The sequence below is a fragment of the Wasmannia auropunctata genome, unplaced genomic scaffold (genome assembly GCF_000956235.1).
Source record: "Wasmannia auropunctata unplaced genomic scaffold, wasmannia.A_1.0 LD336088.1, whole genome shotgun sequence".
Taxonomy (NCBI): Eukaryota; Metazoa; Arthropoda; class Insecta; order Hymenoptera; family Formicidae; genus Wasmannia; species Wasmannia auropunctata.
The window spans coordinates 2,745,811-2,770,003 of record NW_012026802.1 but is presented as its reverse complement, the minus strand read 5'-3'; the positions used below and the strand labels follow the sequence as shown (position 1 = coordinate 2,770,003).

Sequence of the window (24,193 nt, the reverse complement as noted above, 5' to 3'; positions counted from 1 at the left end):
CCCCCCCTCTCTCTCTCTCTCACTCCGTTAGAATATTTCAGTTACTATTCGATGAACGCGTACGCGTGTTTCGAATGCTTCGGCAGACCGCAGAAAATCATTCCGATCATCTCTAGAGGAAAAGGACGAGGGCTCTGTACTGTATTTATTAGAATACTATGCACGGTCGAATGCGGTTTTAACTTCCGAATGCGAACTTCGAGTTATGCGGCGCGGCCGCCGTAATTTACTCGACATTCTCGCTGATATAACTATGATATACGTTGATTAGAATTTATACGCGCACGGACAAATAATAATCAAACTTCATCATGCTCATATTCCCAGCGCGCGCTCGCACCGACATTTGTTTAGTATCGTGCGTTTATGATTTCGTTTAATTAAATGGGTGTAACGCGCGGCAAGAGAGGTACCCTCGGCGCCGCGATCAAGTCGGAAATTTACCAGACGTACTAATTGGTAAACGATGTCTATCCCGCGGATGGCAGAGGATAGATAACTAGCCGCACACAAGAGTCCAGACTACCTTTGACCCGAAGTAAACAATAAAATCGATCGCCACGGGGGAGTTGAATCCCTCGTTCGTGCGTATATTTACTTTAACATCTGCACGCAATTTAATATTTAAAAGACCAGTCGAACTTTACATTATAAGTCAATTATATGTAGTAATTAATTTAAACTCATATCGAAAAAGAAGTGTATGATTTGAAAACATAAATGTGATAAAAAAAATTTGAGATACCATTTTTTATGCGTATAGTATAGAGAGATTCGTGTTGATGTTAATTCACGATATTCGTGTAGCTAATTTGAGGGAGAATCTCCCGCAAATTAAGAGGCGGAAGATGTGCGTGCAGAGAATCTCCAACCCCCCCGGCATGAAGTAAACAAGAGTGTCTCTTGCTGTCGGCGGAGATCGACTTGGAGCAAGTTCGACGTTTCGCCGACCAATCGGCCGGAAAATTGCTCGTTGACCGGAGTCCTACCAACCGGAAGTGCAGAACCTTCGCGCTCGAATCGGCGCACAAGACGGTGGAAAATTATCGTGTATACGCGCTGCCAAATCGACGATCGAGCTGTAGCCGATAGCATTCCACTAAGCTGAAAGACATACCTAACCGAATTCATTCGGTCACTCTCTGAAATCGATTTTGATTTGATCGTTCACGTTTAATACTGGAAACTGAAGAGATAGAAAAAACGAAACATTTTCAACTGATTCAATTATAAATAAGTAAAAGTGTAAAGACTGAATATTACTTTTTTTTTGTAGCGCTAATTAAACATACTAATTTTTAGTATTCCATTAAATTGCGTTAAATTAAAGTGCACTTTAATTTACGTGCCATTAATTTGCAAGAATATGATTTCGTTATTTACTCGCTATTCAGGAGACTAATTTATCAGAACCCTTTAATTTCCAGTTACTCATAATTGACAATTTCTCGATATATTCATGCAGAATACATCAACCCTAAGTTAATTAAAGATTCTGCAACTGGACGGGGGGAGGGGAGGGGTGCGCCGAAATACTTTCGGAAATCTCGTAAATCTCGGTAATCAAGCCGCAGATTGAACTGCCGTTAAAATAAAGTTCCCTTGAAATTCGCTGAGAACTAGGTTTTATTCCCTATTTACACTTTCGAAGTTCACCTCGCCTCTAATTTTCAATCGGCTGTAATTCAAAAACTATCGACCTCTCTGAACTTTAAAAGCGCTATTTTTCTTCACTCCGCGTTCCGGCGTCTGCGGTCGAGAAAAAGTTCGATGGTTCTTAAATGCTCTGTACTCACATATACATATTGCCGGTGATTATCAATCCCTTCTTTTATTTGATTCATAAATTTTTTTGTCGTTGTTACGCATAACCACGAGAGAAAAAGAGGGAAGAGAGAAAGAGAGAGGCACACAATATAAAGATTCATAAAATATAGAGAGATACTAAAAGATGAAGCTATTTGCCCCTTACGCGTTTTTAAAATATATGATGGTTATTCTCGAATGCGAAACTCGATGCGCGTTAAAGTGTTGGACTGGCTTAATATGCAGGTGCATGTTTTTAAGACAAGTCCTCCTCCCCCCGCATGCGGGGAGTCTGAAATACGGTCGAGTAGTTAAATCACGGTAAACTGCGCGGTATTCTTCGCGCTGACCCGCGCACACACGTCGCACTGCGTCTCTGAGTATACGAAGTGGCGGCTGAAACTAATTGTAAGTAGTAAAATAAATCTCCCGCCGAGCGCGCGGGAGGAATGGCTCGGGAGAGCAAACGAGGACATTCGAAGGAATAGCGGCCGCAAACAAACTGGCGGAACACACACACATACACGCCGGGCCCGGTAACGTGGTCCCGCAGAAATTACTTTGTTGAAAATCGCGAGTATTACGTCGTCCGAAGATTGGACGACGTTGGTGCGCGCAATAAGAGGGCATAACGGGTAAATAAAATAATTTCCCGTTGGAAACGTCCTCGAACGCGCGCGCGTATCCCGCACCCGTCCCGAATATCATCCCGCGGTAAATCAGGTACTATTTTCATACGGTTAAAATTAGGTTTCCGTCTGCCGTGTTATCCGGCAAGTGGGTCACGTCTATTCTGCAAATAGCCGAAATATCCGGTGCAAACGCCAATCTTAATTTACAACTAAACAGATTGTCTATTGCAAACACACACCTGCGGCGTATAAATCCGCAATATTCAACGTCATAGGGCATATAGCTCGCATGATTGCAAAATAGCTTTGAGGCTCTGTCCATTTCCAGTGAGATTACAAAATGATTCAATGCCCATACTCTTGTAACATATACTATAAATACATATATGCTGTGATTGAATCGAAATGATAGGAAAAAAAATATCTGCCGGATTGTATCCATTTTTTTATTCAATTCCCGTGACATATACTTCACATTAATAGATACGTTTAAAGTGATGTGTGTGATATGCATATATATGCATGTGTGCGCGCGCGCGCGCGCGCGCGTGTGTGTGTGTGTGTGTGTGTGTGTGTGTGCGCGTGCGCTACTGTATACGATATTAAGTCAAAAAGTCACAGGAATTCCAAAATATTCTGTACAGATATAACGCTTTCGGCTTATGCATTTTCCAATAAATAGCTACGTGACTATTCTGTCACGGGTATGAAGCTTCGTCAATACTCCGCGTTACGTGTACACGCAACATTTTCATCTGAAAACGACATCAAGATACTCCTTCGCGTCGGAATACAGTGCCGCGATATCCCACTTGCATTTTACTGTTCTCGACACACGGTGAAACTGTATTATTCAAGTGGCCGTTTGTTGAAACAACGGCTACACACCGCCGTGGTGGAAACTGTTGGAACAGTTTCCTTATTCGTATTTGGCCGACGTGCGTATTTTTGTTAAGTGAAAACTATTTTACAAATTCGTTTTTAGTACGTACACGCGCACTATAAATTGTTTCGCAAAAATCGAAAATGGAGCGGAAATGTTTTTACTGCCAGTTAAAATATAAAAGGGAACGATGCGCGCGCGCGACGACGCGGAAATGTTTTTACTGCCGCGTTTAATTTCTACAAACCCCAAGGATCCCCTTTTAACCTCCATCTTCAAGCGCGGAAAGAGAGGGAGAGAGAGAGAGAGAGAGAGAGAGAGAGAGAGAGAGATGATTAGCTTCGTAAAAGAATAACAACCGCATCCGCGATGGCGGAACAGCTGCATTTCCTTGAATTTTCGACACCGCGGTATTGTGCCGGCGGGGGTTTCTACAGGGTAAGACACGCGATATCGCTTTCCGCACGCTCGAGAGAACGCGCCCGCGACGCTGATGCGCTTTCATCACGGCGGTACTCAGCGGACGGAATGAAATCGAAGAAGAAGTGAATGGAGAAAAAGCGGAAGAAGAAGAGGAGATGGAGAAAGAGAAAGGTCGAGGAGGGACCGCGTAACGGCCGGTACCATTCTCGTCGCTCTGTTCCATAGGTGGATCCCTTGCGGTGGTCAAAAGTATATACCTCCACTACGCGGAATCGACCCCAGATATCGCCTGCCCGACCGCTCGATCTTTGAAACGCCGCTGACGAGAACGACCTACATCCCGGATCCGCGGAATCGTCTTGGGCGACGAGACGAGGAAGAGGAGAAAGGGACGGGGGGGGGGAGAAATAAGAGGGAGGTGCTTTCTTTCCGCCGGGAAAGGCGAGCGTGAAATTGCTCGGATGAGCGCGCGGCACGGCCGAGTGAATGGCCTGACGAGCAAATATAAATTAGATTGAAAAGTCGACTATGAAAAATGTCCGCCTCGATTTGGGACACTGTAGTAAGTGGAGACGGTGGTAATGGCCGGTGGTGGTGCGCCGCGTCGCTATACCGCCGCCACCGCCGCCGCCGCTGCCGGCCATTGACACGTCGAGCACGGAAAAGTTTTAAATCAACGTCACCCGAGCCGTCATATATCGCCGTCGATGCTGCAATGGGTCATATGTCAAAGGAATATTTTGTTGCGGATAAACATCGCGGCGTCGGCGCGACGTATTTTTAATCGACAACGAACGAACGAACGAACAAACGTGATTATGTGCGCTGGACGGTGATTACACGGCAGGCCGATCGACCGGGCGTACGTTGCATATATTGTTCACAATTACGTGATTAATAATATTTTTGACGGTGATGTACTGATGACGTACGTTTCTTAAGAATAAACATCCAAATGTAACTGTTATTTGCATTTAATTAACGACTTACGTGCGGTACCAATATCCTCGGATTACGTATCGCTAAATTAGGGGAAATTTTAATTAAGGTATCAACGTTATACGGTTAATCATCAATGAACTGCGAAAGAACTTCCCGGGAAGGAAAACAGGGAATACGGTCGTTGCGCGTCGTGCGCGAGCGGGAAAGGGAGCGCATGCAGTAGGGGGAGGGGGATGCGGGCTGGGTGAAAGAGAAACGTAACATGCACACGATCTCCGTAAGAAGTCGCCGCCGCCGCTGCACGCTGGGGAACGATAACGGCGGTCGGGCGTTTCCGGATGCACGCCAGAAACCGAATGTAAACGGCTGCGCGCTGCACAAGTTAATTAATTAAGTTGCCGCTCTTTACGTTATCGCGCCGCCGTCGATGCATTATCGCATCGGGCTTGCCGAGGTACGGCGCTACCCCGTCGAGAATTTCCGAAAATACACCTCTTGCGAACCTCGTGCGCGATCTAAAATAGAAAATTTCTACCGAGGGGAATATCGATACATCCAACCTCATCGTGGAACGATTACCGATACGCTGTTGTATACGTTATAACGACGCTATATCAATTTTATAATTAACGCAGACACATGGATGGATAAGAATTTGCGTCAACAGTTTTTCTCGAACGCAAACTTCCCGCTAAAGCCGCGCGGAAGTAGAATTACTTTGCTCTCTTAAGTGCGGCGCAATAATGCGGATATTTTTATTACCGCCTCAGATTCTCAAGTCACAGCGGAGGACAACGTCGCGATGCATATTGCATTACGTGCTATTGTATGCGTGAACTTTCCGCAGGAATTCCCCCTCTTTTCGTGGCGCGATGGACAATTTCGAAACTTTTGCCGTTATATGTATTTTATTCATAATCAGTGCGACGTCCTCGATTGCCTCATCGCTCGTCGAAGACGGTATTACGGCGACTGTTTACTCCACGCCTTCGTCAAATAATCGCGAAATTTTGCTCTCGGGTATTCGCGATGCGAATTGACCACAGTATTTTACATTTCGTTTTAATTCGGGGAGAGGAGGAGTAACAGCTGCAACGAGACAGATCTACGCTTTTTAACGGTTACGTCTATATATCCTTCGGCAAATATTTTCGAACGCATTCGGTCACCGCCCGGCGCGCATCTCGAATACGTTGACATACGATCACCATCGGTCAGGTTGAAAACGATTTTTTACTTATTCGATTGCATAGTGATCGAGTATCGTTAACTGTCGATATTTGGTCAAGATATTGTAGTATTTTCGCCTATCGCACATTCTGCATGTGATATATATACATATATATATATATAGATCATTTTATCCCTTTTCCGCAAAACAATTTTATAGCGCTGTAATATAGGTATGTTTTGGCGAGACAAACACGTTTCGCGAATCATGCTTTCTCTCGCGCATTGAAATTTAAATGCCATTTACACGAATCTTTTCTTTTTCCTCTCCACCCCATTATCCTGATATTTTAAAATGGCTCTCGCCGAGTGGAGATAACGGTAGGAAATGTGCTCTTAGTTTCCGTCTCTATCTTTTGCTTTAGCTTTCTCCGCGTTAAGTAATCTTTCTGTTACCCATTCTCTTTTATCTACCTACATTTTATATTTTTTCTCTCACTCCCATCTTCGCTATTCTAATCGCTGATTTCCCACGCTCGCGACGGCTTTCACTTTACGCCCTCCCAGAGCCACACGCCACGCATGCTGTTTAACGCTCCGTCTTCCACACATGTATGTTTTTACCACACGTACGCGGTACGGATACCGTGCGAGGGCGGCCGGCGCGGTCGGCGGATCGTATCGTATCGTGATTCGGCCCGGAAAACTGACATCGATCAATCATATCGCAGACGAGTGTCGGTTTCCACGAAGCCAACCCCTGACGTTCGTCACGTTTTATTACAATGCTTTTATACGCCCGAATGCGCGCTACAGCCCCGGCTACGGGATATTTTTCCGTAAAAAGACCACTCTCGGGGAGTCCCCCCTTACGCCCGCAAATCATAGTCCGCGGCGAATAATGAAATTTTGACGTCGCGAGCACATACTTTCCGCCGGGAGAAATAACGTAACGGTCGACGGTCTAAAAGCACCGGCTGAATATTTAAGGTGGATCGTAATTTTCCTTGTGCCATGCCTTGTGCAATTTGCCTATTTTTCCACATCGACGCTGAAATAGCGACTTGAAACTTTCAACACTCTGACCCGGTTTCTGTGGGGGATCGACTTCGGTACAGATTAGCGCTGACTATATAGTACTTTCATTTTAAAAAATGCGCAATTGTTATTTCGATGATCACCCAAGAATAGATTTAACCACCGCACAACTATATTTGGAATAATTTTCAATGAGAATAAAATTTTGACATGACAATACAGAAGTGTCGCGAATGAAAATCTCATTTAAACTTTACGGTTATATGTATATCCGATATTTATGACACGTTAGTCGAAACGATACGGTTCGTAAAAGCCGCAGCCACGTGTTAAGCCCGACTATCAAAAGCTGCGTCGTGACTTACGAATTTGTTCGAGTTTTCAGAATAGCTCGTCCGAAGCAGAAACGCGGATCGGTGTTTATCGGATTTTAATGAGAATAAAATTGTCGACATGATAATGCAGAAGTATCGCGAATAAAAATCTCTTTTAAACTTTACGGTTATATATATCCGATATTTATGACAAATTAGTCGAAACGATACGGTTCATAAAAGTCGCAACCACATTAAGCCCGACTATTATAAGCCCCGTTGTGACTTATGAATTCGTTCGAGTTTTCAGAATAGCTTGCCTAAAGCAGAAACGCGGATCGGTGCTCATTGTATGCGAAGTGTCCGAGAGCTATCGTATTTCTCTTTAATATGATTAAGCGATAATTTCCCTTCTCTTGCGCGAGCTCATATATATATATATATATATATATATAGTCCACCGCGTGAACGGACGGGTTCAGTTCTCTTTCTTGCTGTCGCCCCGCGGCCCCTCGACAGGCGCCAGAACAAGCGCAATTAAATTGAATCCAGCAAAAAATTCGTCCGTAATGCCGCCCGCGAAATCCCCGGACGCGATCGCGGAAACTAGTTTCGCGAGAGGCGAGCCATCGAGAAGTAATATAAACTTTATATCCCTCTTCACGGGCGGGGAACTCGTAAGACAAATATATGTCGAGATCGTCGTTTCCGGTTCGCGCGCAACGGCTTACGACGGGACGGTGCTCCACGGGGTTACAATGTAAACGTATATCGCCGGGGCTGTATACAGATATGAACTTATACGCGGCGTTATATATAGTACATTGTACGTATACATATAGGCGCGCGTGGAGCAGTCGAGTTTTCAGATTCCGCCGTAAAGGCGGGCGGCCGTAAAAGAATTGCGTTAAACTTAACGTTCGGCCGTTAAGAAAGGTCCTGATAAAATAAAATCTTAATCCTGCGGGAGATTTAGGGTGCTCTCCCTTTTTTTCCGCCCTAGCCGCCGCCGCCGCCGCCTGCACCGTGGGCAGAAAAGGGCACGCGTACTCCCCATCTTCTCGAGATCAGCCTTTAACGGGCCACTGGGCCGACTATTAAAGCGTATCCCGTGCGCCTAATCCTTTCAGATCCAAATTTTTATTCGTCCGCGCCGGGAGGCGTCTTATTTTTACAGCCTATATAAGGAGGGTGGGACTTAAACGGCGTTATTCACAATGAGAACATCCTTCCCGCCGTCACCTTCCGCGATCTCTTTCTTATAATCCTCGAACGACCTCGAACAAGTTAAAATAGTCTCGGCGAGAAGTCTACCTCGTCACGGTACATCTAAGTTTAAAACAACTCTCCCCCCCCCCCCCAGTGTTAAAAGTTCAACCTTCGCGATGCCCCTCTCAATTCTTTCGACATCTAACGACTTTTGTAACGTCTTCCTTTTCAGCAAGAACGGATACGTATGCGTCATGTTCCACAAGAGGGACGAGCACGTAATAGAGATGCAACTGTCGGAATGGGGCCAGCAGCCCGACGACATATGCAACTCGAGCACGTTCAACTCGCACACGATGCCGTACACGACGTTCATCAGTAAGTAAATTCTGATCTCCTAATCGAATTACGCATTGTCGTCGCAATATCACGTCGCAGCAGTAAAGTAACTAATTGGGCTTTAATGCGGGGTGTCAACTTTCGCCGAGCCCGGCGAAATGTAATATACGCAAAATTTGATTACGCTTAACAGTGCTCACGTTGACGGATCGTGTTATATGTTTGTTACTGCAATTTCAATTAACGCAGTTAAGCGCGGCTGGGACCAGGCCGCGTTAATGCATCCCGGCATTTTTGCTTTGTCGGCATTACAACCGGTAATTAATCGAGGGTAAATTAATTTGCCGATATTCCAATGAGAAGCGGCTTGCAAATTAACTTGCAGTTTCTTTTGGAAGTTGTCAAAGGGCACGGTTCTCTTCCCCCCCCCCCTCCCTTCCTCTCTCTCTCTCTCTCTCTCCCTGCCTCTCTCTCTTCTTCTTCTTTTAAAGTCAGTTGCATTATCGCTCAATTAATATTTGCGGCTTCTTAATTTTCCATTCGCCTCTCGACGTCGCCTTCGCTTCGACGCGAACGAAGGTACGCGGTGGAAAGTACGCGAGAGATAATATCGTGTTCGAGCACTCCGCGGGCGTGAAATTTCTTCGCCATTCGCGGGAGATCCATTACCACATCGTGGGGCGCCGACGATGTAACGGGATCGTGAAATAGTATGCCCATTTCTTTCTCGCCGTGAGCCAAAGATTAAGTAGATTGGAAATTCGGCCGCGCCCGCGTTGCGGCCGGAAACCGGAATCAGAAAGGTTTGCTCGAAGGTGATTTCCGGGGCTCTCGTGTCCGCCCTTCCCCCTCCCCTGCCCCCCTCCCGTCGGCGCTTCGGTGTCAATTCGACCTCGATTGAAGGAGCCCTCCGTTTTTCTTCCGATTCATTGCTCGCGTCCCCTGGTTTGTCTCGATCTTATCGAGTTACTCTGACAGGAGTCGAAGAGAGAGAGAGAGAGAGAGAGAGAGAGAGAGAGAGAGATCCGTGTGTAAAACGGAATGAGAACTCGATATACGTTTCGCACCCAACGTCTCGCACGAGACGTTCACGAACGTTCCGCCGCTACTTTAAACAGCTGCAGCTCGCATAAAGTATTAATCTTGTACCGCGACGTAATTTATTTCGTGCTGGATTCATCTGGAGAATTGTACTCTATCGATGCAAATATATCGCATTGCACTCTTTTGCAAGCGCGTGTTTATCGCGGCTCGCCGGAGCGAGCTCTCTGCTGACTCGCCAGCAGGCGCGCCCCATATACTCCACTTCCGGAGTTTCCGGAATAAAACGTGATTCGCGGTCTAACGAAAGAGCGCTCTGTTTAGCTTCTAAAGCCAATTGCCGACATCGATCCGTTGAGTCCGGCGACGTACGGGATATACGACGGATCTCGGCGGACGATTCACTCAAATGCACACACACACGCACGCACGCACGCACGCACACACTCGTGTGCAAGCTCGTGATTTGTCTCGAAACCTTACCGGGCTCTCTCCTAGTCCTGACACACGGATTCGCGTACGTTTCTAAGCAGAGACGTCCACGTATATGCAAAGCGTGTTCCAAATTTCACGCATTTTCGCTTCATCTGTACAGGTCCCTCGATTCAAACTCGATTTTTCTCCCGCGCGAAAGCTCGGTGAAAGTTCCAGTAGCTTTCCAACATTCGAGTTTAAATACTTTTGTAACTAATCCTCGACCTAAGAGTCTTTTAAAGTGAAAAGTCTACTTAAAATTAAACGAGGGATAAAGTTTGGTTATCTATTTTTGCCCTCGGGGCGGCTGTTTCGCGAAATTTCCTAGATCTTCAATGCTGCAGTCTCGAGAATGATTGATGCCTCGACATTATTGCGAAGGATAAATCTACCCCAAATCTGTCCAAGAATCTGTACGTGAAAGGTACTTCGAAAGGAGTAGTAGAGAGGGAAGCTGTACTATGTACCCGGTGATGGAAAGTACCTATGTATTTGTGCGATAGAGAGAGAGAGAGAGAGAGAGAGAGAGAGAGGAGCGCGCGGGCGCGCCGTAGTACGGCGAGAAGTTCGCGAATGGCGGAGTTTAACAATCAATTCGCGATGCGCGGGTTTATGAGCGCATAAAGGATCATATGGCGGATCCGTCGTAAAGTCTCTCCTCGTAGAGTCGGCTCGCCTTTCAGTTTCTCCTTAGCCGATTCCGGCAACGTTGACGGAGAGCGGTATGCCGTTCCGCCGCGCCGCCGGTGCGGAATTTATCGCGCCGACATTCGCACTCGTCTTCCCTTTTGTGTGTCTCGCGACACACTCCCCGGTTATATCGCGCGCGCTACCACCGAGGGTGGCTCGACTGAAAAGCTGTGAGAAAGTAACATCCCCCAATCTTTTTCAGTATATATAACAAGACCACGGATATTAACGTCCATCCTCATCCATCGCTTCAGGAACATTAATTTTCATGTATCCGTCGTATCTGTCCGTTAACTTCAAGATGTATTTTAAACAGATATATCTTTACTGTGCATGCAGGATATCTCGTATCTTAATTTTAGTTTGTTTTCGTAATTTTAACGACGTCAGTGTGAAGTTTCTAAATTCAAGTGGACTCTTTAACAGACATTATACGGTTAATATTGTATTAATTATGTAATTACTTATAGATAAACTTGAATAAGGTGACACTTTCTAAAATGCTGTTATGCTTCTATCTTTATCACTCGACCGTAAAACTTGTCGGCGGTCGGAAAAGCTTGGTGTAAAGTAAGCAGGCAGTTCGTTCTCGAGGCTTTTAGTCCTGGCCGAGGCAGTGACTGATGTAGCAAATATAAAACAGCGGTAAAAAAAGGTCTCATACATAAAAGCAGAAATCCTTCGCGTCGAATTTCTTGAACGGATCGCCCCGGGAGACTCAACGTTTTGACGTTGAGCACAATAAACAGCGGGCTCTCACTTTGACGTGGATCGTGTTGCGCTAATTTCCTATAGGAACAAAGTAGAACGCGGTTTCACCTTAGCGTGCGGAACGCGTCGACTGCGTGTCGATCGCATATCAAATTGCTCGGCTAAAAGTTACACCGCAATGTAAGCAGCGATCCTCTGTCGCTCGTCATCCAGGGGGGAGAGATCGTGTAAAAGTTAATGGCTGCTCTTTACACACGAGAAAATTTATACGAACGGTCTATTTATATCTCGTCGATCTGTTTATTTGCGTTATTGGATCAATTATTATCGAAATTGCTAAAAGCCAATCGTGCCGGTCGGAATTGTCTACGGACTAAAATTATGATCTGATCTAAAGTAATGGAGGCACACGTAATTGAGTGATCTTTACGCGTTTTCAGCGTCCGACCCGATGACCAGGCAATGCCCCAATCTCGGTCGCTACGAGATCGTGTCGTTGTTTCGGCCACCGAACGCCGACAGCGTCGAAAGCGTATTGGCCGTCGACGGCGAGCAGAGCGTCGCTAACGCAGCGGAGGTGCACGACGTGAGAGTGCCCTCGACAGCGTTCCCGAGCCAGTGCCACCACGGTAGTGTACGTAGATTGGACATCGGTTGCAGGACACCCGATCGCATGGAGTTCGCCACGTCTTGCAGCGACGAGGCGCTATCCGGTAAGGATTATCCCATCTGCCGTATGTTACTGCTTCGCGCGAACGCGTTATTATAGTTTTGGAATAGTTCCCAGTATCTGGGCACGATGGTGCATCATAAAATGCAACGAGGAATAAAGTTTTATTATTTATACGATTTCGTTGTTCGCACCAGGAAGGAGGAAGCTCGGCGATCCTCAATTCTTGATCTTACAATATATGAAATAATAATTCTGTGTGTATTTGAACAATAAATAGTTGGAGAAATAGTTAGAAATATTCTTTTTTCGAATTAATTCATTATCTCTCGTCGTGAATTGATTTGGCTGTATCAGATATAAGTTTAGCCGCGACTTTCAGCGACTTATTTAGCAGTACGATAGAATTTATGCGCTACGGGGGATTTTCTTTTTGTTCCCGTCGCGATTTCACTTAACTGAAGGAAGTTAACCAAAGAGATGTCCGATAAGCGCGCGACGAGAGAAGATTTCATCCACGACAGACGACGAGCGCTTTGAAAGCGCACTCTCGCAAACTTTGACGGATCCTCGACGTGTGACGTGGGTCGGCATGGTTAACAGACGTAGTCGTCAGCTGTTATCGTCATCTTTGAATCTTCCTGGCTTCTCTTATCCGCGGTTCTATAAACTATAACGGATTTTTAAAGGGAAGGAGCTTACGGGGACAATGCGAACGGTGTTCAAAAAACTCGAGGCAAGACGCCGTTGTCTTCGACGTATTCGCGGAAAGCTTCGTGGTTCAGCAGAATGTTCGGCGCGAGGATGTTCAAAGAGAGAAAGAGAGGGGGGGGGAGGGGAGGAAGAGACTCGACACGGGTTGGAGCACGTCCGCCCGGAACATCTTATCGGATTACCCGCACCTCCCTCTCTCGTCTCGTCCCATCCTAGTTCGCGCAAAGTTATCACAAGTGGTGATAGTTAGTTTGCGGAAAGGCAGCGGGCGTCACGGTTGCCGGGGTATAGCGCTTGCTTACGGCCGCGCTAACTTTGTGCACTTCGTTTGACTCCATACATAAAAATTGACACGTCGCGCGCCGCATCGTCCCTGTCCTTCCGTCGCGCTTCTACCCAGCCTTCTCTCGACTATGGCCGTCTGATTTTCACGCTCGCGGTCACTCGGATCGGCTGCAAGTTACCGGCGTGGGGGCCAGAACTTTTCTCTGCTGTTACATCTATAATCAGACTAATTCAACTGATAATATATATATTATATATATATGAAGCGTTATTATTACGGTAGATTTATTAATTTCGATGGAATAGATGCATTTACATATTCGTACGCAATCTATCAAAATAACTATTGTATCGAGTTTCTCCTATTTCAGCATCTCAGCTGATTGAAGTTTGAAACGTTTCCGAAGCGTTTTTTTTAAATAATTTGTTCCATTTCTAGCTTTGCACTGCAGAGTAACATAATTGCCACAAATACAATACAACATATTTTGATCAAATACACGCGTTGGAAGGCACCCTTATGCTTCGATTAACCATCTTCTCGGTCACTTAAAAAATTCTAGCTACGCCGTTCGGAATATTTTTTACTTTATGTCTGGCACATTCCGCAAAAGTAGAAATGGGCAAAATTAAATTTGGCGTAGCTAGAATTTCTTAAGTGATCGAGAGAGTGGTTTATCGAGCATAAAAGTGCCTTCCGACGCGTGTATTCGGAACATTTTTTTATTCTGTGTCTGGCACTTAGGAGTTACTTTGCGCAAAAGTAGAAATGAGCTGAATCATTTTTGGCGTAGCTAGAATTTTTTAAGTGACCAAGAGAGTAGTTTATCGAGCATAAAGGTGCCTTCCGACGTGTGTATTTGATCGAAATATTTTTTATTGTGTTTGTGGCACTTATGAGTTACTCTGTGAGAAGCTAGAAATGGAACAAATCATTTTTTTTTAAATCGTTCCAGGAACGTTCTATATTTCAACCAGCTCAGCGTCTCTATATACATCAACGTCAGTGTAAGCTGCGTTCTCGGCGCGACAACAACGATAACAATAATAGCAAAGTGATCCCAAAATAATTCAGGGACGATTTCCAGATTAGCTGGATCGCCGGAAAGATAGAAGGTGGATTAAATCCCTCGTGAAGCAAACGATACGGATGCGCAGCGCGTGCGAAGTCGATGGTGTGTCTCTCTGTAATCCGCGAGAACGTTGATATGTTACAAAGCTCGGTGCGCGAGGTGCGAAGAGAGAGAGAGAGAGAGAGAGGCAGAGCGCGAGAGAGAGAGAGTGGCGTTTCGTAGCCGGGAATTATTTTAGCGGCGCGAGTTACCGGGACATGTTGACACAACCGAGGATTTAGGCACTCGAGACCCGTGCCTCGCGGCAGTCGACATGGGATTGTATTCTGAGACACAGATACCAGCGGCGATGAGGACGAGGACAACGGCGATGAGAAGGCGGAATGGCCATTAAGACTTCGTATAAACAGCTCTCGGTTCGCGCGCGCCCGGTTCGCGGTCGGCTTAGAACCGACGTCCGGATATCTCGACTCCTCGAGCGCGATCGTTAATCGCGTTGTACCACCTGCCTCCCCTCCACCTCGCGTCGGAATCAGGATTCGTTCGGCAAGCAGCGAGAACGAGCGGGAACACGTGTTCTAATTCCGCGGACTTTCTCGACTAATTATGCACCCTCCAATCTCGGAATCTCCGCCGACGAAATTAGAGCCGCGTTGGGAACTTTATATCGTTACCGCATGACGACGATTCACTTTTAGAATCCGCGTACGTTCGCGTTTTCCCGAATCCGGCGCGTTTTCCCGGAGAGGTTTACGGCACACAAAGTAAGATGAACCGTTTTGCCAGATATCGGGGAATAAAATTACCCGATCGCTTTAATGCTATCGGATCGTTTTATCAAATAGGCGTGGTACGATGATCGATAATTGTTCCAGCGGACCGTCATATTCGCGTGTCCAGGTGAACAACAGGTAAAAACAAATTCTACATTTATTCTGATACATCAATGTCGCGCTTAACGCGTTTAGTTTTTACCGTTGATACATGCCACCTCCCCTCCCGTCCCTCCCCGCTCGCCGTTGAACACGACGCGGTTTCGCGTTTCCTCTTTACGCGAAGTCACGAGCTGTCGAGCGACCGCAGTAAATTCTCATCTTACTATCTCGCAAGTACGATCGGGTATCGTCGCTCGAAACGTCACTGATATCGATGTGTCGGAAGGATTTACGGTCCTCGTTTATTCCTCTTCCGTTCTCGCGCGCATTGTTACGGCCGGAAAGGCGGAGAGGAGCAAGTGCCGTAAAAATGATGACATAAAAGTAGCTTCCCCGGGGCGATCGAATCGCATTTTTTTTTCGCCCGCCCTTCGTTGGTCACGTTAATTGAATGGTTGAGGGATTACGGCCATCTCGTTCACGAGGAAGCGAAATTATGAAAATTTACGAGCGATAAATCCAACGCGTGTAACATTTCCTGACGAAACGATTCATTTTTTCATAATTAATAATTTGAAACAGGGTATTAATATATAACTAAATAACTCGTGACTGACGCGGTTTAATAATTTCACTTCATACACCTTTTATAGTGCTCTGCTATAATTTCCAGAGGTAACATCGGGCAACGGCTTAGAAAATTTCTCGCGGTACACGAACTATTTTTTTCCTTTAATATCCACAGTACAAAAAAGATGCCCTTTTTAGAGCCGAGGAACAAACTTGGGTGGCGACGAAGATAATGCCAAGTCTCATTAACGAGTTATGGCCTTTTTCCATCTGCCCCGTCAAATTTGCTCCGTGTGGCTTAGCATGTTATTGTCGTCGGTCCTTTAAACGGTCTTAAAAAAAACTTTTCCTATATACTGTGGGCGCAAAGTTACGGCGCGTCCATAATCTCGCCTCTGCCTTCGCAGTACTTTAAGAAATCGAGAAGTTTAATGCGACTTTGCAAGCGGCGCTTTTTAGCGCGAGATCTGTAGCGCGCGGAGAATAACTCGCGGAACAACACGCTGCCATTTCTTTCCCCCCCCATCTTCTTTCTTTTTTTTTGTTCATCTTTATCTCGCTCTGCTCACACAGCCGATGCCCGTCTCTCGTTTTCAGAATACTTATGCCACGGAACTTGGGTGGAGAACGACACCGCTTACTTGGTGGCTAGCACCGACGTCGGGCGTTACTGCCTCGTTTACAGCGCGTCCGCCGCGACGACAGGAAGTCGTGAACTCTCGGTGACGGGCCATCTCGCTTCCTGTCCGAGGGCCTCTCATCGCTATCCAGTCTCGTGGCAGGTGAACCTCACGTCGTACGGTGAGCATTGTTAATTCCGGACGCGACACACGACTCCACTCGCTCGGAGTTTCGCTCTCCGTGAGATTGTTTAACCGCGGTATAACTTCGTCGCATTTTTCTCTTTCATCAATTATAATTATTAAATAATACTGCGTGATTTCGCGGCGTGGCACTCGCTCGGTAAGAAAAGTTTTCCTAATTTCACGAAATTGAGACTTTTGTGATACCAGTATTTACTCTATCTTTTTTTTTTTCTTTACAGTAGTATGTATGTGATTTTCAGAAATAGGAGTGCTAGCGTGACATGAAGTCTGCATCCTCATTTTTTTAATATCAATTTCGTACGGATGAGTCGGAGCAATAAATTCGCGACTCCAGAACGAATTGTAATCGAATTTTTTTTTTAATGGTGAGGGTATTAGGTTTACAGAGGTGAAATTGAGAGATTTGAAAATATCTTGTTTACCGAGTTTTCTTAACTTGACGAAGTTATACATTATTGATCCAACGAATTCGGGTGTTTCAGATTTCTGTCTCTTCTCTCCGTATCTTACTCCCTTGTTTACATGTCTTATTCTTATGTTTTATTAAGGGAAATATCCCGATTGCGTGTTCCAGCCCAATGCGGCGACGTTTCGTCGGGGACCACGTGGGCGCCGCTACGGATGCCAGTGTCTCTCCTCCACGTTTTCCTCGGCGCCCTTCTCGCCAGATACGTCGTGAGGTGATGCCACTGAGCCGAGACGCGCCACGCACCGGTGGCTATATAGTTGAAAGGACAAAGACTCTTATTGCGAAATATTGCATTTGCAGTGATTATATGTGACGTTTCTGGGTACGGCGAGGTAAACTAAAATAATCAATCTTAGGACATAAGTGAGCGCGCGTGCGTCATGACGCGGGGACGGGTGAAGTGATTAAGAAAAATAAAAAAAAAAAGAGACAAGTCGGAAACGGGTAAGGTATATATACATAGAGAGATGCATGTGCCAGCCCCGCGAATGTGGCAGGGCCGAGTGCGGAAGCGAGGCTTTACGAATGTACATAAAAAATCGATGCGTCCACGAAACGCGAGCTTCCTACACACGTTCCGCTACGAGAGAGAGACTGATCGAAATAACGTTATTATTGAAGAGAGAGTCAAAACGCAACTACCTTGTTGCAAAAAGAGCGTACAAAAATACGATACGCGGTATTAATTAATGAAAGAACGTTTCGCGTATTGTCGTATATTGCTACTAACATTACGGTATCTTTTCATAAGTTGGTAATTAAAGCGAAAAAACGTTATTTGTGTTGCGCCTGGTTTTATATACGCAGCGGCTGCAAAATATTCCTCCCTCTCATTCAAATTCCATTGATACAACTGCAGTTGCAGAAATTATCTTCTAATTACCACGCCCAATTGTGATCGCAGCGTGAAAATATGCCGTGTTTATTGCCCACGAATGAAACTTCGCGTTTGTGTTTGCCTTCGTATATATCGGAGAATTTATCACGTTTTTCTCTATAAGAAAGGCGTGGCGAGAACGTGTTGCGTGTGGCGGATGTCTTCGTACGTAGAGTCGGCGTGGATTTGCGTTACTGTATAACGGTGTACGTTTGCCTTTGAAGATGTGAGGAAAACCCAACGACGACTTATTGAGTTTCGCGAAAAGAGCCGCTAGTTCCGCGAGGTCGTGACCGGAAATAACGGACGACGCGTTCGAGTTCTATTTGCGCTTTTATCTCTTACGGGCGATGTCTCGTTACGAGAGATGTGCATTTATTTATTACGTCTGTATTTATTTATTACGATGTGCATTTATTTATAATACAGGGTGTCCCAGAAAAGTCGTATGTCCTTTCGCTCGGCAAATTCTGGAGAGCATTCTAAGACGAAAACTCGTATACGAAAATATCGAGACTATAATACTTTTCAAATTATAAACGATCAAATTTAGCCAATTAGCGTCTGAAATTCGCACGCTCAGGCTTGGTACATCGCGGTTGCAAAGGGCCTTTGTACATTGACTCGCTTTTTAAATATTAACGTAATTGATGCGCTTATCGCAAAACTGTCTAATTGCTGGAACTGTGGATATACTATTTTAAAGTGTTTTTCGACGTTTTTGTAGGTACAAGAGTTTTCATCTTAAAATACTTCCCAGAATTTGCCAGCAAAAGGACATACGACTTTTCTGATACACTCTGTATATTAAAATAAGCAATCATAATTTTCGAATACTTACTTAATTTGACAGTTAAATATCGATCCATTTTTTGAGTATACATAAAAACACAAAATTTCATGGAAAGAATATTTTCCGTAAACTGTAATAATAACTACCTAATTTTGCTCGATACTGTGCAAATTCCTGATGCTTGTACTAGTCGTCGCGTGAGATGATGTAATAATAAAAGAAAATAATAAGGGTGCTGGGGCCAATATTATATGAAATGAGTGTTGCTCATAGACCGAGAAGGAGTAAAAGTGAGAGAAAGAGGGAGAGAAAGAAAGAACGAATGGAAGAATAAGAGAGAGAGAGAGAAAGAGAGAAAGCGAGAAAAGAGAGAGAGAGAGGAAGTGATAGATCTTATAACTACTTAGAAGTAGCTCCGCTGTCACTGCCACATTCGCCGGACGCGTTCGACGCTACTTAAGCGCGACGGGCGATACATGTATTTACTTAGGGAAGAATAAGAGAACTGCCACGTCCAACCTGTAATTATACGCATTTTCCGTTAAAAGCTTCGTGGCACGAAATCGCTCTTTGCCGTTGAGGAGGAGCTGTAAAAAGAGAGATACCATACGAATGATTATTACTGTAATTACTACTACTATCGCTGTTAGTACCATAAGAATAACGGACGAGAAAAACGGACTCTTTTTGCTCCTGGAGAATTCCTCGCTTTCTTTTGTACACCTCGCGCGGGAGAGAGATATCTATTCGAGAGGGGAGCGTTTAGTCTGTAAGCACTCTGTAAAAAAACTACACTGATCCGCCATTTGAACTTTAATCCTCGTGCGATGAATGTGAGGTCGATACACTTACCGTACGCCATCGAGAGTTTCTGTGAAGTGATCGGGAAATCTCGGTCGCGCGATCCTACTACGAGTGTCGTGTAGTCGTAACGAAAATGTATGTACTTGCAGCGCAAGGACTTGAAGATGGTAACGATCTGAGATAAACAATGAAATATATCACTGCCATGAATTATTTTCTTCTTTGTGAAAAAAACACATGAAATTAACTTAAATGATGAAATAATAATGGAATAAACAATCTAGAGCGATTGAGAAATAGAAATAATTACGCTAATTAAAGATATTCAATTCCGGAAAAAAAATTTTTTTAAATGTCGAACATATGTTTGATTGATTTAACTTGATCTCTTTTATCTACTCCAATATGAATCTACTAATCGAAATGTTGAAGACATAAGATAAGGAAAGAAGTGCAATTTGAAACTAATATTATTCGATTCAATTATCAAATGATCACGCGACGGAAGGTCATTGCAATATAACATATCGGCATCGAGAGAGAAAATAGGCAGTAGATTTAGACCGCATGGGTTAATAATAACATTGAGGTTATAATAATAACATTGATTCTTCCGTGGAATTTAGTTATAATTTTTGTGAATAATTTAAATATTCTGTGAAAGAGGGTCTGAAATTAGTAAAATAGATTTTGAATTTTTATGTAATTTTACAAAAATAATCCAATAAAGATAATTCTATAGCGTTATACAATGAATTTGAGAAATTAATTAATTATTTAATTTTAAGCCGAACGTATATCGGATTTTGTTAATACATTTTAAAGTGTTGAGAGTTATTGTATAAAAGGAAGAAAGAGTTACGAAATGACGATGGTGCGATCGTTTGATACGATCCTCTAGCAGAAACCAACATGTCGACAAAATATACATATTTTTTATCCGAAATATTTTACTTAAGGGCTCTCCGCTCGCAGGACGGAGGGTGAGAACGGTATTCGACCGCGTATTAATCAATTATACACATATATTTGGGCAGTTAGATATACGCAAACAAATATATAAATATATATATATATTACGCGACAATTCGATGTTGGCTATAAATTGTACACTATTAGGTAAACCGAACAAAATATAGGGAACGAATTGATAAGGACATAGTCGAGACGATCGAAAGGACAATTATCGGTCAGCGTTCGATTCTTTCCGTATTTAATCCATGATGATAGGCAATATTAGCAAAAAATATTTTCAAATTCTTTTTTACTATTTTTGCAATTTAATTTTAATTTATTGCAATTATGTCCTTAATACGATAAGTTTGCATTTTTCATTGTTATACAATGGTAATTATATATAATTGAAAATGTAATTATTCCGATAATTGTAATTATTCCAATTATTTCTCTATTTACACCGTATGCGGACTTTCCAAGACTTCAGAGTGCTCTAACTGCCGTAAAAATACAGCTGTTATTTTTCCTTGCAACTGTGAATACTTACATTTATGTTTCGTGGTCTCTGTCAATTAGTATCCTATAGTATGGTAAGCTTGTTCTATTCTGTTCTACGAAATCTGTTCTACGAACTAGCTTCGCAGGCTGGTATTAGTAAGTTATCATTTAAGTTGCATCCCAGAATCGAATGCGGGAGATTATTTGTACATAGTAGATTTTAAGGATTCGAATGAATATATATATATATATATATATATATATATATATATATATAGCGACAGACACGAGTGTAATCTCGCGTCGCGTCGCGTCACGTCGACGCGAAGAGATATTTCCTGTAAAAAGAAGAAAACGAAGGTGGGAGGATAAGAAAAAGCGAGCTGGAGGTGAATTCAATTTTATGATAGTGATCGCGAGAGTGTAGATTTCAGGGTATTTATATCGAAGGTTACATAGTTATACAAATATACAGAAATATTTAAAGACAAATTATATTGTGAGAAGAAAAAAAAATATATATACTATGTTTTTATTGTTGCGAAGTTAACCGGTGCGGCCGACATCGCATCGACGAGATTAAGCTCTGTTCTTGTAACTATAATGTAATCCATGTAGTTGCACCCGCAATCGCTATTGAGTTGCCTCCGTCGTCGCGGAATAATTGCTCGAGTTTTTCGCATCGAAGTAGCCTGTTTTGAAGCCTCTCCGAATTAAATGCGTAGAATGCGTTACTATCACCATTTTTTTTCACCTATATTTTGTTTTCTTTTTTTATACTTACGAGGGGCGAAGAGATTCAAGTGAGAGAAAGAGATTTTTCGCAGAAAACGACGACACGCGCAGAATGTACAGTATATATTTGAGAAGAATGTCTCGATATCATCCACGAGGGCGAACTAAGTGGCGGATACTCTAAGCGGTTAAATAATCCAGATGTTTATAACGTAAACGCGGGGAGGATTTCTTTCCCGCTCTCCTTATACAGTGTAATCGAACACGCGCACACGTCATTACCTGTAGGGCACGACACAACGACTATTACCGTCTCTAAGTCTTAGCGAGTTACATGGTAATTTTTAATCGAATTTTTTCCGTAAAACGACGGGGCCGAGATCCGATAGGGCGCTTGTCGGTTCGAATTCGATCCGCGTATCGAAGGGGGTGACGAATTTCTCTCCCCTATCGGCGTTTCGCTCTCTCGGAGCCGGTGCACTCAGGTATATACTTGTCGGGAGGAGTTCGGACGATTTCGCGCGGGTGAAGAGCCTGCTTCGTAGAATGAAATCCGGACGTGTCGAGGCTTCCTCTTTCCGTTGTAGGATCCGCGACGTGTGATTCTGGCCCGGCGATATATATGACTAACGTTTCGTGTTTCCAATCGGAGGCAGCGCTAACCGCAGATGCGATCCAGGACGTTCCAATATATTCCGCAATAACGAGACGATTAGATTAGGAGTGATCGCACGATGTTAAAGCCCCTGACGCCTGACACACTTTTCACACTGAGGAATATCGGCTTTATTCCCGCGTATGTACGTATGTGCGCGTGGGCGCGCGGCGTGGATTATCAGATAAGAGATTAGGGGTGGCGGCGGCGACAACTTACAAAAAAAAAAACTATCGTATGTAACTATTGATATAGGGGAGGGGAAAAAACTACGGACACAGTCGGACGCGGAAATAAGTGTTCTGCCGTACCGTAACACGCGCGCGATCTTGATGATGGTACTACTACCCTAAAAAGTTCATCACGCTTGAAGGCTAATCGAGAATCTATACATAACTGAGTGTTTTACTATTGGATTACAATATTACCTATTAATGTAAATGATACCTATTAATGTAAATGGTTTTTCATTATTACATTATTATATTATAGATGTTATACTTAATAATATATTTACAAATAATTAAGACGACCCTGTGGTTTTCAGTCTACTCCACCGTCCTCCTCTATATCCAGAAATCAGTTACGATTGAATTAAAAATTCATATTTAGTATATTTATGTATTTATCATATTTATAATTATCATTTATAAAAAGTTAATTTATAAAAGACTTCTTTAACTTAATGAATATATACTGGCATTGCATATTCATGAAATTTTTTTTTTATAATAATTTACATAAATTTTAAAAACAACGCTGTTGTGGTCGTATGGGTTGAAGAAAAGAAAGACCGAGACTTCCGACAATAAATATGTTTTATTACACATATATCTCGTACGACGATTACACGATATTAATACATTCATTTAACTGTCCAGCAATCAAACAGGTATTTTTATTTTTCTCTCCCCATCTCATCATCATATTATCAATCTATTATTACTAAATATTATTACACATCTCATTGAATCATCGCGATTTGTTATACTTGTAAATCGTCATTATATCGTCCATTTCTGTGTCTTGCACATTTTCTTCTTTAGCTCCTTTTCTCATTTCCTTTTTCTGGGGGGATTCTTTAACGAGCAACTGGCAGATTATATGTTAGAGAAGACATTTCGCTGCTCCAGCAATGTCGGTTTAGAAGTGTGACAAGTCATGATGATCCAACGAGATTTGTATGACAAAATCGTATTTTGTGGCGTTTTTTTTTATTTTTTACTTTTGTACCTGCGCACACACTCGCGAGATCCATCGAGACGAGCGACAAGAAAAAACGTTACGGAAAGAAACGAGTGCGTTTCCGCTCGTCTGCGCCGAAAAATACAATCAAAGACGCACTCGCGACTAAATAATTAAAAGATCGCCGTCTAAATACTTTCGCCAAGTTTCAAACTCGACGTCAGTGCAGAGGTACATCATCGATAACACTTTATCGTCCTTCTCTTTCTCTTCCTTCTCCTCCTCCTCGTCTTATTCCTCTCATTCTATCGCCCCGACGGCTGAAGCGAACACAATCTCGATTACGTTCATTCGCGCAGCGAGTGTTATCGTTAACATTAATTAATAAATCAGTATCTTTCTTATCGCGCTTATCATTATTATTACTGTTAATATTATGATTATTATCAATTAATTATTATTAATATTATTATTATAACCTCGTTGCTTACGCCCTAAAAACTTCGTTAAGTTAACTCTCCCCCCCCCCCCTTT

General features: G+C 43.6%; 1 pseudogene; it reads left to right on the top strand.

Annotated features, from left to right (window-relative positions):
- Positions 1–8,770, top strand: part of LOC105448286 — a 275,446-nt pseudogene extending 266,676 nt beyond the window's left edge.
- Positions 8,771–24,193: the final 15,423 nt, after the last annotated feature.